An 8,428-nucleotide genomic window follows, 5' to 3' on the forward strand; every position below is an offset into this window, starting at 1 on the left:
GAGCCCACAAACAGCAATTAATTGAAAGATGGTTGTGTAAGGAAGGTTGGCCACAACACTTGGGGAACTCTCTGCTCTTCTTCAAAAAGCACATATATAATTTTAACTATAGACAAAATATCTTATGTGCTGCTTTTGAGCAACAGAGGTGTTTTATGAGATATTTATTATCCATCTGATGCCAGCAAAGGGGCCGAGATTTAATATCTCACCTGAAGGATAGCACTTCTGACAATGCATTACTTCCTCAGTATTTCAAAAAGAAAGACAGGCTTACATTTATTTAGCACCTTTTATGACCTCAGGACGTCCAAAACACCTTACAGCCAATGAAGTACTTTTGAATAGTGGTCACTGTTGTAACGTAGGAAAGGCGGCAGCCAAAATTGCGCACAGCAAAGTCCCACAAACAGCAATGTGATAATGACCAGATAATGTGGGTTTTTTTTAGCAATGTTGGTTGAGGGATAAATGTGGCCAGGACACCGGCGAGAACAGCCCTGCTCTTCTTCGAATGCATTTCACTGCAGTATCAGCCAAGATTATCTGCTGCTGTCCTGGTGTGGGGCTGAACAACTTTCTGACTTGTTATCACAGGAGCCAAGCTGACATTTTCTGAGCAGAGTGCCTGTACCTCCAAAAGTACAAGGGAAAAACATCTCTCGAAGTGGTACTGTGTCATCAGAGGCAATAAGTTCATCTTATTTATACTGCAGGATTGTAGCCAAAGCTGGGGCTGTCTCTGGTAATAGCAATGTAATATAAGTATGCTTGCGAGTTTGAATTTCAGTCAATAAAATTCAATACCTCTCCCCCCCTGCCCCCCACCCCAATCTATAGATTTTGAAATTTGTGTTTACTTGTTAACATTTAAACACACTTGAAGTGTATTCTTTAAATGTAATTATTCCATGATCATTTATATGATATTACTTTTAATCATGTTGGAGAATATTCCTGTGCTTTCTTCAAGCAATGGAAGAAGGAAATTTATGCCTTGATCATTATTTGTGTCAGAATCAGCGGCTGTCAATGCACGGTGTGTTTGGACTGAACACAGCTGCCCGAGTGAGGTGAGTCAAGTTAAAACGTTTACTTTAAATGGAAAGCAGCGAAAAAACAAAACAAATATAGTGCAACTGAAAAATGGCCAAAGCAGAGATGTTAGGAAAAATAAATGCAAAAAACTGAAAAGCCACTTTATAATTGCAGACTAGTTGTTTTAGTGTAACATTGCAAATTATGTCAGCTTGGCTTGGTTTATAGCACTCTCCCTGTTGACCCAGAAGGTTATGGATTCAATAACAACAACTTGCGTTTATATAGTGTCTTTAACATAATAAAACGTCCCACTCCAGAATTTGAGCACATAATCTATGCTGATACTTCAGTCCAGTACTCAGAGAGTGCTGCATTGTCGGTAAGTACTGCCTTCTGCAAGTTCAGATGAAAGATCCTACGGCACAATTTGAAGAACAGTAGAGAGTTCTCCCAGTATCCCAGCCAACATTCCTCCCACAACTAACAACATCAAAACAAAACGAGTAATTGGACATTCATCTCATTTGCTGTGTGATAGACCAACTGACTGCTGTGTTTGGCTACGTAACAACAGTATCTACACTTCACAAATAGTTCATTGGCTGTGAACCACTTTGAGATGCCCTGAGCATGCAATAAGGCTATTTAATACAAGTTCTTCCTTCTATGGAGTTAATTTTACACATCAGTGCTTCTGACAGAAAATCGCACACTGACCTCCACACCCGAATCCTCAGTATGTGCTCCTGTTGCACAAAACTCCATGCGGGAGCACTGATATGTAAAGTCTATCCCTATACCAATTAAAAATAAAATTGCTGATTTCTGCCTTTTAGTTATAACATGCAACTTTAGATTTCATCAATAATGTACAGCATAACATGTAGTAGAAAGTCGTGAGGAGGCTGTTGTCTAATAGATGGATTCTAATGTCTTGAGCCAGAAGAGTGCTCCTCCAGGCTTCCCAAAACAACTGCGGGCTGCGGTCCACTAACGCCATCCTCCCAAATGCTCCCCCACCCTCGGACTTATTTGTAGGCCTCGGCGCCGGCCAAAATGTATTAGGCCCAGACAGGCGAGTTGCAGGCATGATTGGCACCCGCAGCTTGCCTGAATTATAATGATGAGGCCCGAGGCCAAACTTACTTCGGTCCTGGGGCCTCTCCGTTCTGGCGTGCAATGGCGAGTTCACCCGGTTTGGGGTGCCAATAAATTTAGGCCCCAGTGTCTTCGGGAGAAGAGAAAAACAAAGAAACACGAAGAAATGTGTTTGTGATGTTATTAACATAATGGAGAAATAATCTGCAATTAATTGAAGAGAAATTGTACGTTTAATATATATTATCAGGTGGCTGCATAATAATGTTTGTGATTATAATATTAATCAATAGCAATGGCTTCATTATAATGTAACATTTTACTGCAATTCTTGAAGTGTACTGGAAACCAACAATACATTGAATGGTATTAGATTACACATTGATTGCTATGTAATGACTTTGTTATTTATAAAACTTAAGGTGCTTAAAATAAATCATGTCCTTTTTTAACCGTATGATTGGGATTTTTTTTATTCTTTAAAATATACAATGCAGAGCCTCAAAGACTCATTTGGCAAAGTCTGGGTGTAACTGAACCAAACACATTCATAATTCCCAGGTTTGATTCCCACTTTGTGTTGTGTTGTGTTGGTAGATGTCAGCCAAAGTCACAGACGGCAGTAATTGGTCTCAAGTACCCAGGGTAGGGAAGGGAAAACCAGCCAGTCTCTTGATCACTATCAATGACCTGAGCTGAAATTTGTGCGTTTGTGAACATTGGGTGAGAACATGATCAGACTCAGCTGCGGTGTCCCACAGACAAATGACCCGCCAACACTCAGTGTGCTAATGTGTTCACACAGCAAGTACGGCCATTTGGCCGAGGTACCAGATGATTGCCCAGAGCCGTGAAACATTACCCTAACAAAAGTAAATGTCTTCAAGAGAGGAGGGAAGAAAATTGGACAGTAACAATAATGTAGAGATACTTGCTTTTATATAATATCTTATTGTGTCTTTCAGAAATATCTCAAATTGCTTCAAATACAATGGATTACTTTAAAAGACTTCACACACAGTGAATTGCTTAGAAGTGCAATAAATGTTGTTCTATGGGCAAATGCAACAACCATTTTGCACACAGCTAGGTGCTACCAAAGTGATAGCCTAGCTCAGTGATAACACTGTGTTAGAAGGCTGCGGGTTCTAGCCCCACTCCAGAGACTTGAGCACACACTCTGGGCTGACACATCAGTGGAATACTGAGGGAGTGCTGCATTGTTAGGCATGCTGAAAGGCATAGATAATACAGAGGTGAGCAGGTTAGTTAACTTCAACCCTGATCAAAGCAGCCACTCCTGATGTCTCAGTGAATTTATCCAATGAGTAGCATAGCCATACAAACCAGGAAAGTCCTAGATTCAATCTCTGGTTTCTGCTAAACTGATCTCAGCTTATTGTCCTCAATGCCTTTGGGTTAGGGAGAAGAAAAAGTGCTCAGGGCTCCTGTTCCTGATCACTATCCAGTGATCCCTCCTGGAAGTATGCATGTGTAGACACCTGGTGATGGAAGATTGGACTCACTGTGATTCCCTGCCCTCAGCACTCTCCTTGGCAATCAACTAGCCTGATGACACTCATTGTCAAGGCTCACATATGAACAATTGCCACTTGAGTGAGGTAATGAAGATCAACCAACACATGTAGGATTGTACCCTCGAAAGGGGTGAACATCTTCAGAAGAAGAAAGAGAAAATTGACAAGAAAAAGATATGCTAATGAGAGAAAATAAACAAGCCCTCAAATCAAGAGAATGGAAGACAGTGTTAGATACCAATGGGGAAAAGAGTCCCACCCAAAATAATTAATGCTATGTTAATAAACTGTTTTAAAAACGAGCTGAACAAATATCTACTCAGGAAAGGGATTTATGGTTAGAGAGCTAAGTATAGACATTCTGGAGCTTTTCACTCATTTGTATTTGAGGATAGAGAGGAATTTCTGCTCCTGGAATCATTATATTGATTGAGAAATTAAATAAATCACATTGAGTCCATGACTGCACAATAGTACACATCTTTTGAAAGGTGCACGCATTGTTGCCATCTTATTCCACAGCTTCTTACGTTTTCTAATGTTATCTAAATACTATAAAGTAATTTTGTCCTCTAATATAACTGCAGAATTACAGGTTTTTTTTAATCTCACCTGAAGCACAATGACCCACTAATCATCTAGGAGCTTGGAAAGCTCGCAGATGCCCTTAAGGCCTAAAAAAAATGTCAAATGCAGGGCTGCCCAATGGCTCATTGGATAAGTGCACTGTATGTGTGGTACTGAAACAAACGTATTGGGAAGTTTCCAGGTTTGAACTCTGGGTTGTAGTGAATTAGCTCATCTCGTAGCAACTAAAGGGGCATCGCAACTAACCTCGGCATCAATGGGCTAGGGAAAGGGGGGGAGAAATCATCCATGGCTTGCAACAACAACAACTTGTATTTATATAGCGCCTTTAACATCGTAAAACATCACAGGGTGCTTCACAGGAGCGATTATCAAGCAAAATTTGACACCAAGTCACATAAGATGCTTTTAGGACTGATTGATCAAAGAGGTAGTTTTAAGGAGCGTCATAAAGGCGGAGAGAGAGGTAGAAAGGCGGAGAGATTTAGGGAGGGAATTCCAGAGCTTTGGCCTCGGCAGCTGAAGGCACGGCCGCCAATGGTGGAGCGATTAAAATCAGGGATATGCAAGAGGCAAGAAGTGGAGGAGCGCAGAGATCTCGGATGGTTGTAGGGCTTGCACCCCTGATCGCTATCCAACACCAGCTGCTGGAAACCATGTGCAAATCACACAGGGACAATTTAATGCTATTGTGGTGAGGCCCTTAAGCTCCAACTGAATTGCCCCAACCTGCTTTCAACTGACAGTCAGATTCAACTATCTTCAATGAGTGAGTTTTACATATCCTCAGCCAAGCCTTCAGATTTTGGCAATGGAGCACTCTATCTGAGGGTTGAAAAAGAATCAATGCTACACCATAGATATCCAACTCATGCTGGCAAGATCACAGCATGTCCTCCTCTCCTTGCTTAAAAAGGAAAGGTGATGACAGGAGACAACACTTGGGACCTAAAGGAAAGAAAAAAAAAGAACAAATAGCAATTTTTTTTAAGGAACAACCATGATGTTTGGAACTGTATTTTAAGAAGTTAACAGTTTACGGTAGCCTTTTGCAAAATATGACAATAGATAGGTTATCAATATGCATTAATGTTTGGAAGCCCAGTGTTGTGATCATGTAAGTCCCTCCCAACAGACAGATAAAATTGCTGATATTAGCAGAAAAACTATTGTCACAAATAGCAGTGGATGTGTACATTGTTTTGAAACAGATACCTTAAGCTGTGTATTTATAGTAATACAGTAATATCCGCTCTCAGCTACATTACATTATTTGCATTATTTGTTTGGAAATGCTGATGATTTCATCTGTTCTGGAAAAGAATGGTTAACACGGGGTAGAAAATTACAGAGCTTTCTTTAAATTCAGCTTAGGTGAGTACAGAGCCTGAAGCCAAGATCTTCCGCTAAATAAATCCTATTTAAAGGCTCAACAACAAAACAACATTCTCGACACAAAGGTAAAATGTCAAAGCTGTCACCTCAGAATAAAAGGTTTCTCTTCGCAATCCTTTAGCAGAGTAATAAACTGGCATATGCCCCACTGACCGATGACTTGCTGCCATTGTCGGACAGCGGTCTATTTAGGTCCCACACAATGGGATGCAGCAGACAGACGTGCCTTTCTATTCACTCTCTCTAGTTCATCCAGCTCTCCAGAGAGCCTTGGCTTTTTTGAGTTCCCTACTCAAGTGCTCAGTCGTCAGTTGATCAAAGGGGTTTAAGTGAGACAAAAGAAAATCAGTCTGAGGACCCCGAAGGGTTTTCAACACATCAGCACCTGACCTGAGCAGGAAGAGGGCATCCATCATAACACAATATAATCAGCATTTCATGATAAAAATAAAAATATCACTCGACATCACATGGATTATTGTCTGTGACACATACTGATTCACAAAGTGGATAAATGTTGATCGTGCTTTAGTAGATTGATGGTAAGAGCAAGAATAACACTAGAGATGCAAAATCATTGTGATTCTTTTAATAAATATAATACAGCATAACTGGATTTGTCCTCTTTCTGCTACTGAATCCTTCCTTCGACTCAAGATTTAGCACCTCAAGGTTAATTTCTGCCAAACCAAATTCTAGGCATGAGAATGTAGAATCTTTGGCCTGTCCAGGGTTTGTATAAAACAATGTTAAACTGGTGGCTTTTGTTTAGAATAATTATGCGCTTTATACCATTTAGAGCCACTTTTATGTTGGCGCTTGTATAGGTCAGATTCCGGGGAGTCTGATGTCTGCGAGCTTGCTCCTAGTGTTTATGCTACTAAATCCAGCTCCCTTGTCCCAGTGACAGAATCATAGACCAATTTTTCATGGGCCTATGATTCTGCCGCCAGGATAAGGGAACAGGTTTAGCAGTGTAAATGCCAAGGAGCCAATTCACAAATGCCAGTGTATGAGAATCTGATCTAAACAAGCACTGGTATAAAAGTGGCTTTAAAGAAGTTTACTGCATTTATCCTCTGAATCCCTATGTGCTCTTCACAGTAATAGCTGCTACATAACACCTAACTCTTTCACCACTTTTTTACTGATCGGGGTGTTAAGCACTATGTGTTAGGTAGTAGGTAACCAATACCAGGCATACCAATATCTGATACTCTAAATCAGAATGGAGTCAGATGACACCAATCTTCTAATCCTCATTGATTTACAATTTGTTAATGTCACACTTTGCACATTTAATCGCTAAACTGGCCACAGATCCTCAGCAAAATTAGTTCATTAAGGAGATGAGATCAATGGGATTACTTAATCTCCTTGCATTTCACACCTCAGACACTTCAGGTGCAAGTGAAATGTGCGAAGTGTGAAGTGCATAGGGGTTAAAGAGCTGCATATAGATCGGGGATAAGAAGACTGGTGTCACATCACACCATTCAGAATCAAACTGTTATGATTGGTACACCAGTCAATGGTTTTAGTTGTTACAATGAGGAAAGTGGGGAAGGAAAATAAGTGGGAAAAAAATGGCAAGGGAGAAATTCTGTAACGGATGCTAAACAACTTCCAGAGATGCAGAACCATGCAACGCCAGAGGCCCTGTTTATACTTGGAAATTAAATCTGAGACCAATATGCAAGCTGAAAATAAATCTATTTGTTATTTTTTTTCTTCTATCCCTTCTCCTGAAAGAACCAACTTCTTCAGTAAGGTATGGCTCCTCAGGGAGCAGTTAATCCCCACCATCTGGTCCAAATGGCCATTATTCAGGTGTGAGCCTTGACAGTGAGTGCTGGCAGGCTATCTGACTGTGGAGGGCATCACAGCCAAGATTAATCTTTGTAAACAATTTTACAACACCAAGTTATAGTCCAGCAATTTTATTTTAAATTCACAAGCTTTCGGAGGCTACCTCCTTCCTCAGGTGAACGATGTGGAAATGAAGTCCTCGAAATGAAGTCGCATTTATAATTCACAGAACAATGCTGGTGATAACAGACAGTTTTTTCAACTGCCCGTTGCCAAGGCAATCAGTGTGCAGACAGACAGGTGTTACCTGCCAGGTCTCAGAATATACAAATCACCAAAAAAAACAACAAACAAAAAAAAACAGAGATAGAGAGGTAGAAACATAGAAAAGACAGCAACTGACCCGTTATATTAAAAACAGATAACATTTGTTCGCTGGTGGGGTAACGTGTAGCGTGACATGAACCCAAGATCCCGGTTGAGGCCGTCCTCATGGGTGCGGAACTTGGCTATCAATTTCTGCTCTACGATTTTGCGTTGTCGTGTGTCTCGAAGGCCGCCTTGGAGTACGCTTACCCGAAGGTCGGTGGCTGAATGTCCTTGACTGCTGAAGTGTTCCCCGACTGGGAGGGAACCCTCCTGTTTGGCGATTGTTGCGCGGTGTCCGTTCATCCGTTGTCGCAGTGTCTGCATGGTCTCGCCAATGTACCATGGTACATTGGCGAGACCAGTCGGGGAACACTTCAGCAGTCAAGGACATTCAGCCACCGACCTTCGGGTAAGCGTACTCCAAGGCGGCCTTCGAGACACACGACAACGCAAAATCGTCGAGCAGAAATTGATAGCCAAGTTCCGCACCCATGAGGACGGCCTCAACCGGGATCTTGGGTTCATGTCACGCTACACGTTACCCCACCAGCGAACAAATGTTATCTGTTTTTAATATAACGGGTCAGTTG

At 41.3% G+C, this 8,428-nt stretch overlaps 1 long non-coding RNA gene across 1 annotated transcript; it reads left to right on the forward strand.

Annotated features, from left to right (window-relative positions):
• Positions 1-843: 843 nt before the first annotated feature.
• LOC137342858 (uncharacterized) lies at positions 844-6,271 on the forward strand. Its single transcript, XR_010967373.1, has 2 exons — positions 844-1,073; positions 3,105-6,271. It is a non-coding gene; the product is annotated as an uncharacterized lncRNA (long non-coding RNA).
• The last annotated feature ends 2,157 nt before the right edge of the window (positions 6,272-8,428 follow it).

Source organism: Heptranchias perlo, chromosome 26 (genome assembly GCF_035084215.1).
Source record: "Heptranchias perlo isolate sHepPer1 chromosome 26, sHepPer1.hap1, whole genome shotgun sequence".
In the NCBI taxonomy this organism is placed as follows: Eukaryota; Metazoa; Chordata; class Chondrichthyes; order Hexanchiformes; family Hexanchidae; genus Heptranchias; species Heptranchias perlo.